This window comes from Notechis scutatus, chromosome 1 (assembly GCF_049901735.1).
Source record: "Notechis scutatus isolate UNSWTSFEM ecotype Mainland chromosome 1, rNotScu1.2, whole genome shotgun sequence".
In the NCBI taxonomy this organism is placed as follows: domain Eukaryota; kingdom Metazoa; phylum Chordata; class Lepidosauria; order Squamata; family Elapidae; genus Notechis; species Notechis scutatus.
Window position 1 is genome coordinate 300,561,734 of NC_142009.1, and position 6,745 is coordinate 300,568,478.

The 6,745-nt window shown below is 40.6% G+C and overlaps 1 protein-coding gene across 1 annotated transcript in view; it reads right to left on the reverse strand.

Annotated features, from left to right (window-relative positions):
* TC2N (tandem C2 domains, nuclear) overlaps positions 1-1,996 on the reverse strand; it is a 30,798-nt gene extending 28,802 nt beyond the window's left edge. Inside the window, exon 1 of the mRNA XM_026679198.2 lies at positions 918-1,996. The gene's annotated coding sequence lies outside the window, so the exon portion shown is untranslated. The remainder of the gene's footprint in view (positions 1-917) is intronic.
* Between the last annotated feature and the right edge of the window lie 4,749 nt (positions 1,997-6,745).

A 6,745-nucleotide genomic window follows, 5' to 3' on the forward strand; every position in this document is an offset into this window, starting at 1 on the left:
GATTTTGGTTATCCTATAACACTCATTTTGAAATGTAAAATAACTATGCGATTTGGGTATCAAGTCTATATGATAGCTGCTTTTCAAAAATTAGCATTTCTTATCACACAGACTGGGAGAAAATCTATAATTAATTGTTTTAATTGATTACCTTGCAAATTATAAAAGATTATATTATATAATTATAATCTTGCCCAATCGAAATAAATGAAGATGTTAAGTCAGGACTCATCTAATCACAGTTAGTAAAATTCAATCACAGTTATTCATTTATAGGCAGCAGGGTAAGCATTTAAAGTGGCCAAACACGTTAACAGAAAAAAAGTAAGTAGCTGCTAGTTTTACTGTAGCAAATATGGGATTTGTTAGCCTTCCATTGCTTTTAAAATATTTAAAATATTAAACAAAGCTTTTGTAGGTTTTGTATAAAGAAGTGTAGAATACAAAGGCTGGATTCTGGAAACATTCATCAAACAGGCTGGCTTCGCCCACCCCAATAAATATGTTGTTGGCTAGTGTGAGGCTCTATGCGATGCCAACACAGCCCCAAGTTGACAGCACAAAACAAGCAAAAACGAACGAGTAACGGAGATACAGCACTAAAGTAATTAAGTTAGAGAAGCATTAAGGTTATCAGCAAGAAATGAACTTGCTTTCCTAACGCTTCCAAAGCAAGAAAGACCCCCTTTTCCCCCCAGATCAAGAAAATAGTATCCTGCTTAGTTGGAGGCGCCTTTTCTTTTGGCACATTTCCCGGAATCGCGCCCTAATCTCTTGAATCAATCAGATGCAACATTCCCTACTAATATCAAGCCGGGCCAAGACTGCCGCGCCGGCTTTTTTCGTGTTTCAAATGCACTAAGAAACGGGTAGTCCCGATTCCCTTTCAGCAACTTTCCTTCCTTTAGAAAACTCACCCAGGAAGCTACCGGCTTACTCGGGACAGCAGGCCAACGATGAACTCCGCCGGTCGCTTCTCTTCATAGTCTGTCTTTTCGCTCTGCTCTCCAGCGCAGTCCTGCCCCAGGCAAACCGGCTGCCGGGGAGAGCGCGCGCTTCGGCCCTCGGGCCACAAATGCCTGGCTCCTCCCCGGGGGCGCGCACAAGCCTCGGCCGCAGCCTCCGCTTTCGGGACGGACGCGAGCCCCCCTTTCGCCCGAGGAGGAAAAGCGCCCAGGTGGCCGAGGAGAAAGAGCTTCGGCGCCCGCAGGAGAAAACTTCTGTGCCTTCGGGGTTGTAGAGAATGTGCTCTTCTTCCGCCAACGTGTGATTTCTTTCTCTCTCTTTCCTCCCCCCTTCTTTCTTCCCTCCCCGGTCCGTTTTGCACGAAGTGTAAAGAATGAACCGCGCCCCTCCGGGACACTTCGTGCTGCCCTTTTCAACGGCGGGGAACTTGCCGCCTCCAAAGATTTCCTCAGGTTTGGCGCTTGGTTTGCCCGTAAGTCGTTTGCCAGATTTTAACTGGCAAAGTGGCGCCTTTGCTGGCCTTTCCCGGGTTCACAGACCTTTTTTCCTCGCTCCCGCCGCCCGAGTTATTTGGGCTCCAGGCTGGACCTCCTTGGTCTAGATTCTCTGAAGTCTCTCACCCCCTCCAGCAACGTTTGCTCTTCGTTTAAGTAACAGAACCGGTTTTCAGGCTATGAGTGTGGTGTGTTTTTTTCCCCCCCTTCTTGGTAAATTATTATTGCCCTTTCGCAAAAACGAGTCTGGTTTCCTCCCCTGAAGGTTGCAGGCGCTACCCTTCCGCTCCCAAAGTGATTCCTGAGGCATGAAGCTTTTAACTTCCTTAAGCGCTTCGGACTTTTTCTTCTCTTTAAACTGGATGTTGACCCTCTTGCATAGTAGGCCTTAAAGCTAGCAGGTTTTGATCTGCGAATGTTGGAATTCCCTCGTTTGCAGGATTTAGGTGAGGCAGCAAATCGTGATCTGTTAGTGATTATCTAAATCGGGAACAAAGAGAACAGAGTTTCCACCTTGTGATCTGCAGAACAAATATAATGGCTGTGTTTAGTGGCTAAGCCATAATACAACTTTCTTTGTTTAGCTTAACGTTAACTCTGGCACTTGAGCAGTTGTTGGGAGAGTATTAAACCTATGGTAGCTTCCGCCATCTTTTGTTAAAGGAATAAATTTTATTAAAAGACTATATCTTGTTTCCTCAGACTCACTACATTAATGTAAAATTTAAAGTAGGACAGCAGGAGTGGCTAAAACAGGTAGATTTTGCAGATTATATTGATTGATTTAAGTTTCACATCAGAACTTGAAATAAGAGCAAAGTCATCTTGAAAACACTTCAAAATCCTGTGAATTTATTTTCCATAATTATTGCATCAAAAAAGATCAAAGGCAAAAAGTGGGAAAGAAAATAAAAACATAAGAATTCAAAGGAAATAAAGCAAAGAATAAAAACAAAAACTAAATATACTTATCTTATACAAAGATACAAAAGTTGTCAACAATCATATTTACCATATTTGTCTTGAATAATAAAGACTTATGAAAAACAGTTAAAATAGATAAATAATGGTGACCAAGTCTGAGTACACCTGTCATTAACTGTAAGATTAGTCCATATTCTTTAGAAATCCCAGAGATGCAGACTAGATGGGATGTAAACATTGCAAAAGATGACAATGAAAAAACATTTCTGTATTTTTAAGAAAACTGCAAATCTGTGTCCCATGTAGATATCAGGAGTTGTTTTTGTTGCAAGAGAGACTTTCACTTGATTAACTCTTAAGCAAAAACAATTTCTAACACTTCTAAATATCACTTCCTAAAGAAATGTGTCCTTTAGTTTTCCACTTTACAATAATAATTAATCTGAAATCTAATAACAGAAATTCTTGCACTAGTTTTTATGTCTTGGGAGAGGTGGATAGTAAATCATAAACAAGATTAATTATCAGAGATTATTGAATAATTTTCTTATTTTATTTTAAACATGTCTTGGCCATGAAGAATGATTGGTTGAGTATCAAAGATGGCAATATATACCAATTTATTTACAAACACCTCTCATGTGTCATGCAAGTGGGTTCTACTGGTTATAAAATAATAAATAAGGATAATAAAAAAAAGTTTCTTCCAACATATAAATAACAAAAAAATAAATGAAGCAGTCAGTCCACTAAGGAGAGAAGACGGCAAGGAAGTAACGGAATAGAGAGAAAGCAGAGCTGCTTAACTCATTTTTTGCATCATTCACGCAAAAACAAACTATAGCTCAACCCACCACAAACTTAACTGTAATAGACAGACCAGAAATAAAAGTTAAAATAAGCCAAAAAAATAGTAAGAGAACACCTGCCTGATCTTGATGAAAACAAATCACCTGGGCCTGATGGATTACATCCCAGAGTTTTAAAGGAGCTGGCAGAGGTCATCTCAGAATCACTGCACCATATCTTTCAAAATGAGCACCGAGGAACTACCAGAGGACTGGAAAAGAGCTGATGTGGTTCCCATCTTCAAAAAAGGAGAAAAAAAACAGACCCAGGAAACTACAGACCAATCAGCCTAACATCAACACCTGGGAAGATAATAAAAAAGATAAAAAACATCTGCCAACATCTAGAAACAAGTAAAGTAATAACTAGCAGTCAGCACAGGTTTGTTAAAAACAGATTATGCCAAACCAATCTTACTTCATTCTTCAACGTAGTGACTAAATTAGTAGACCAGCAAAATACTGTGGACATGATATACTTAGATTTCAGCAAGGCATTCGACAAAGTAGACCACAACCTACTTCTTGGTAAGCTAGGAAAAAGTGGGAAAGATAGCACCACCACCAGATGGATTAGCATTTGCCTGACAAACCATACTCAACGAGTAGTCCTTAACGGTGGGATTCAAATATTTTTACTACTGGTTCTGTGGGCATGGCTTGGTGGGCGTGACGGGAAGGATACTGTAAAATCTCCAGTCAGAGGTGGTATTTGCTGGTTCTCTGAACTACTCAAAATTTCCGCTACCGGTTCTCCAGAACTGGTCAGAACCTGCTGAATACCACCTCAGGTCCTTAATGGGTCTAAGTCTACATGGAGGGAAGTAAGCAGTGGGGTGCCACAAGGTTCCATCTTAGGCCCAGTACTCTTCATTAATGTCGTAGAAGAGGGAATAGAAGGGGAATTTACCACATTTGCAGATGATACTAAATGGCAGGAATAGCTAACACCCAAGAAGATAGTCTCAAGATCCAGATGGATCTTGACAGACTAGAACACTGGGCCATATTTAACAAAATGAAATTCTATGTAGAGAAAAGTAAAGTCCTACACTTAGACAAGAAAAACCAAAAGCACACAAATAGATTGGGTGAAACCAGGCTTAATCGCAGTAACTGTGAGAGGGATCTTGGAGTCTTAGGGGAAAACCAGCTAAATATGAGCCAGCAGTATGCAGCAGCACCCCAAAAAAACTAATGCAATCCTAAATTGCATTAACAGAAGGATACAATCAAGATCAAGTGCAAAGTACTAATACCACTCAAAAAAGTCTTAGTGAGACCACACCTAGAGTACTGCATCCAGTTTTGCTCACCACATTATAAAAAAGATGTTGAGACTCTAGAAAAAGTACAGAGAAGAGCAGCCAGGATGATTAGGGGACTGGAGGCTAAAACATACAGCGAACGGTTGCAGGAGCTGGGCTTGGCTAGTCTAGTAAAGGGAAGGACCAGGGGAGACATGATAGCGATCTTCCAATATTTGAGGGGCTGCCACAAGGAGGAAGGGGTCAATCTATTTTCTCAAGCACCCAAAAGCCAGACAAGGAATAATGGATGGAAACTGAACAAGGAGAGATTTAACCTAGAAATAAGGAGAAACTTGTGAGAACAATCAACCAATGGAACAGTTTGCCCTTGGAAATTGTGAGAGCACTGTCACTTGAGACTTTCAAGAAGAGATTTGACTCCCATCTGTCAGAAATGGCATAGGGTCGCCTCCTTGGGTGGGGGGGGGGGGTTGGACTAGATGACCTACAAGGTCCCTGTTATCTGTTATCTGGTTCTACTACACAATTCTTTCAGTAAGAGGGTTGTTCATTTACCTCTTAGGGAAGCTGGTTTGCTTTCTCCTCAATAAGCCATCATTAGACCCCACTATATAGACAATTTTCATGTAGTATTTCATCTCCACCTTTTTGGAGATGGTGGTTGAGAAAGTGATTGTGTAGCAGCTTCAGAGGGCCTAGGACAAAACAGATTATTTAAATCCTTTTCAGGCAGGGTTCAAACCTGGGTATGGGATGGAGATAGCATTGGTTATACTTTTGGATAATCTCTGGCGTTAAAAGAATGGGAATTGTGCATCCGTATCAGGCAGCTCGCATCTTACTCCCTGGCCAATTAACTGACATTTTATCTCGGTCTCTGAAGGCTGTGAGGGCTTGAGGGCTTCACTGCGGAACAACAGGCTTAAACTGACTGCTGGAAAGACAGCATCTTTGGATTTGAAGGGCCACTTTGGTTTTAGGATTATGCCACTGCTCCAAACTAACACCATACACAATTTGGGTGTCCTCTTAGACTCACAACTCCTGTTCGAAGAGCAGGTGGAAGTCATGGCTAGGAGAGTCATGGTACAACTTTGCATTGTGTGCCATTCCTAATTTGAGCGGCTCTTATTCATGCTCTCTTATGCCCTCATCACCTCACCACAGTGGTGGGATTCAATTGTTTTTACTACCAGTTCTGTGGGTGTGGCTTGGTGGGCATGGCAGGGGAAGGATACTGTAAAATCTCCAGTCAGAGGTGGTATTTGCTGATTCTCTGAATTACTCAAAATTTCCGCTACTGGTTCTCCAGAACTGATCAGAACCTGCTGAATACCACATCTGCCTCACCATTAGATTACTATAATTCATGCTATATCAGGCTGCCCTTAAAAAGCATCTGAACATTTCAACAGGCAGTGATGTGGGCATTTACATATGTTTCTCAAACAACACATGTTATACTGTTGCTCCATGAGCTGCATTGGTTACCAATTTGTTTTTAAGATCCAATTTAAGGTGCTGTTTTGACTTTTAAAACCCTACATGACTTGGGACTGGATTTTCTGACTGACTGCTTCTTGCCAATTACAATTGCCCATCCCATCAGACCCAGAAGAAGAGGCATGTTTTAGGTCCCATCTTTTGGGAATTAGACTTGGTGGGCTGAGGAGACGTCCCTTACCTGCTGTAGTGCTCGCCTTATGGAACAATTTCCTCCCTGAGGTGAGGTCAGCTCCAACCCTATTTACTTTTCAGAAAACCCTCCAGAGTAGGCTTTGTCATTGGGCTTGAGGTGGTTCTACTATTGTTAACATCTGCTCTTTGACTAATATTTGTTTTTTAGTTTTCTGTATTTTATAGTTTTTCAGTTTCTAATAATAATAGCTGTTTGATGTTTATTTATTAATCATTTTAGCCTTGCTGTATATCACCCAAAGTCACTTGTTTTGTGACATGGGTGGCTGTATAAATTTGATGAATAAATAAATAGGTATCTAATAAATTTAAGATAAAATGATTAAATTTAATCCCATTTGCAATTAGATTACAACCCAAACATGGATAAACACCATGGATTAGGATATCTTACTGCTCAAAGTATTGTGGGGTGCACAATATAATTATAACAATTGTGTAATTAAATGACAATTACCATTCCATAATCACAAGTCTTTTTCCTATTTTTAGGGAGGGAAAATAAAACAAAATTTTGATGTTTTAACCTTTGTACGCCCTCCAG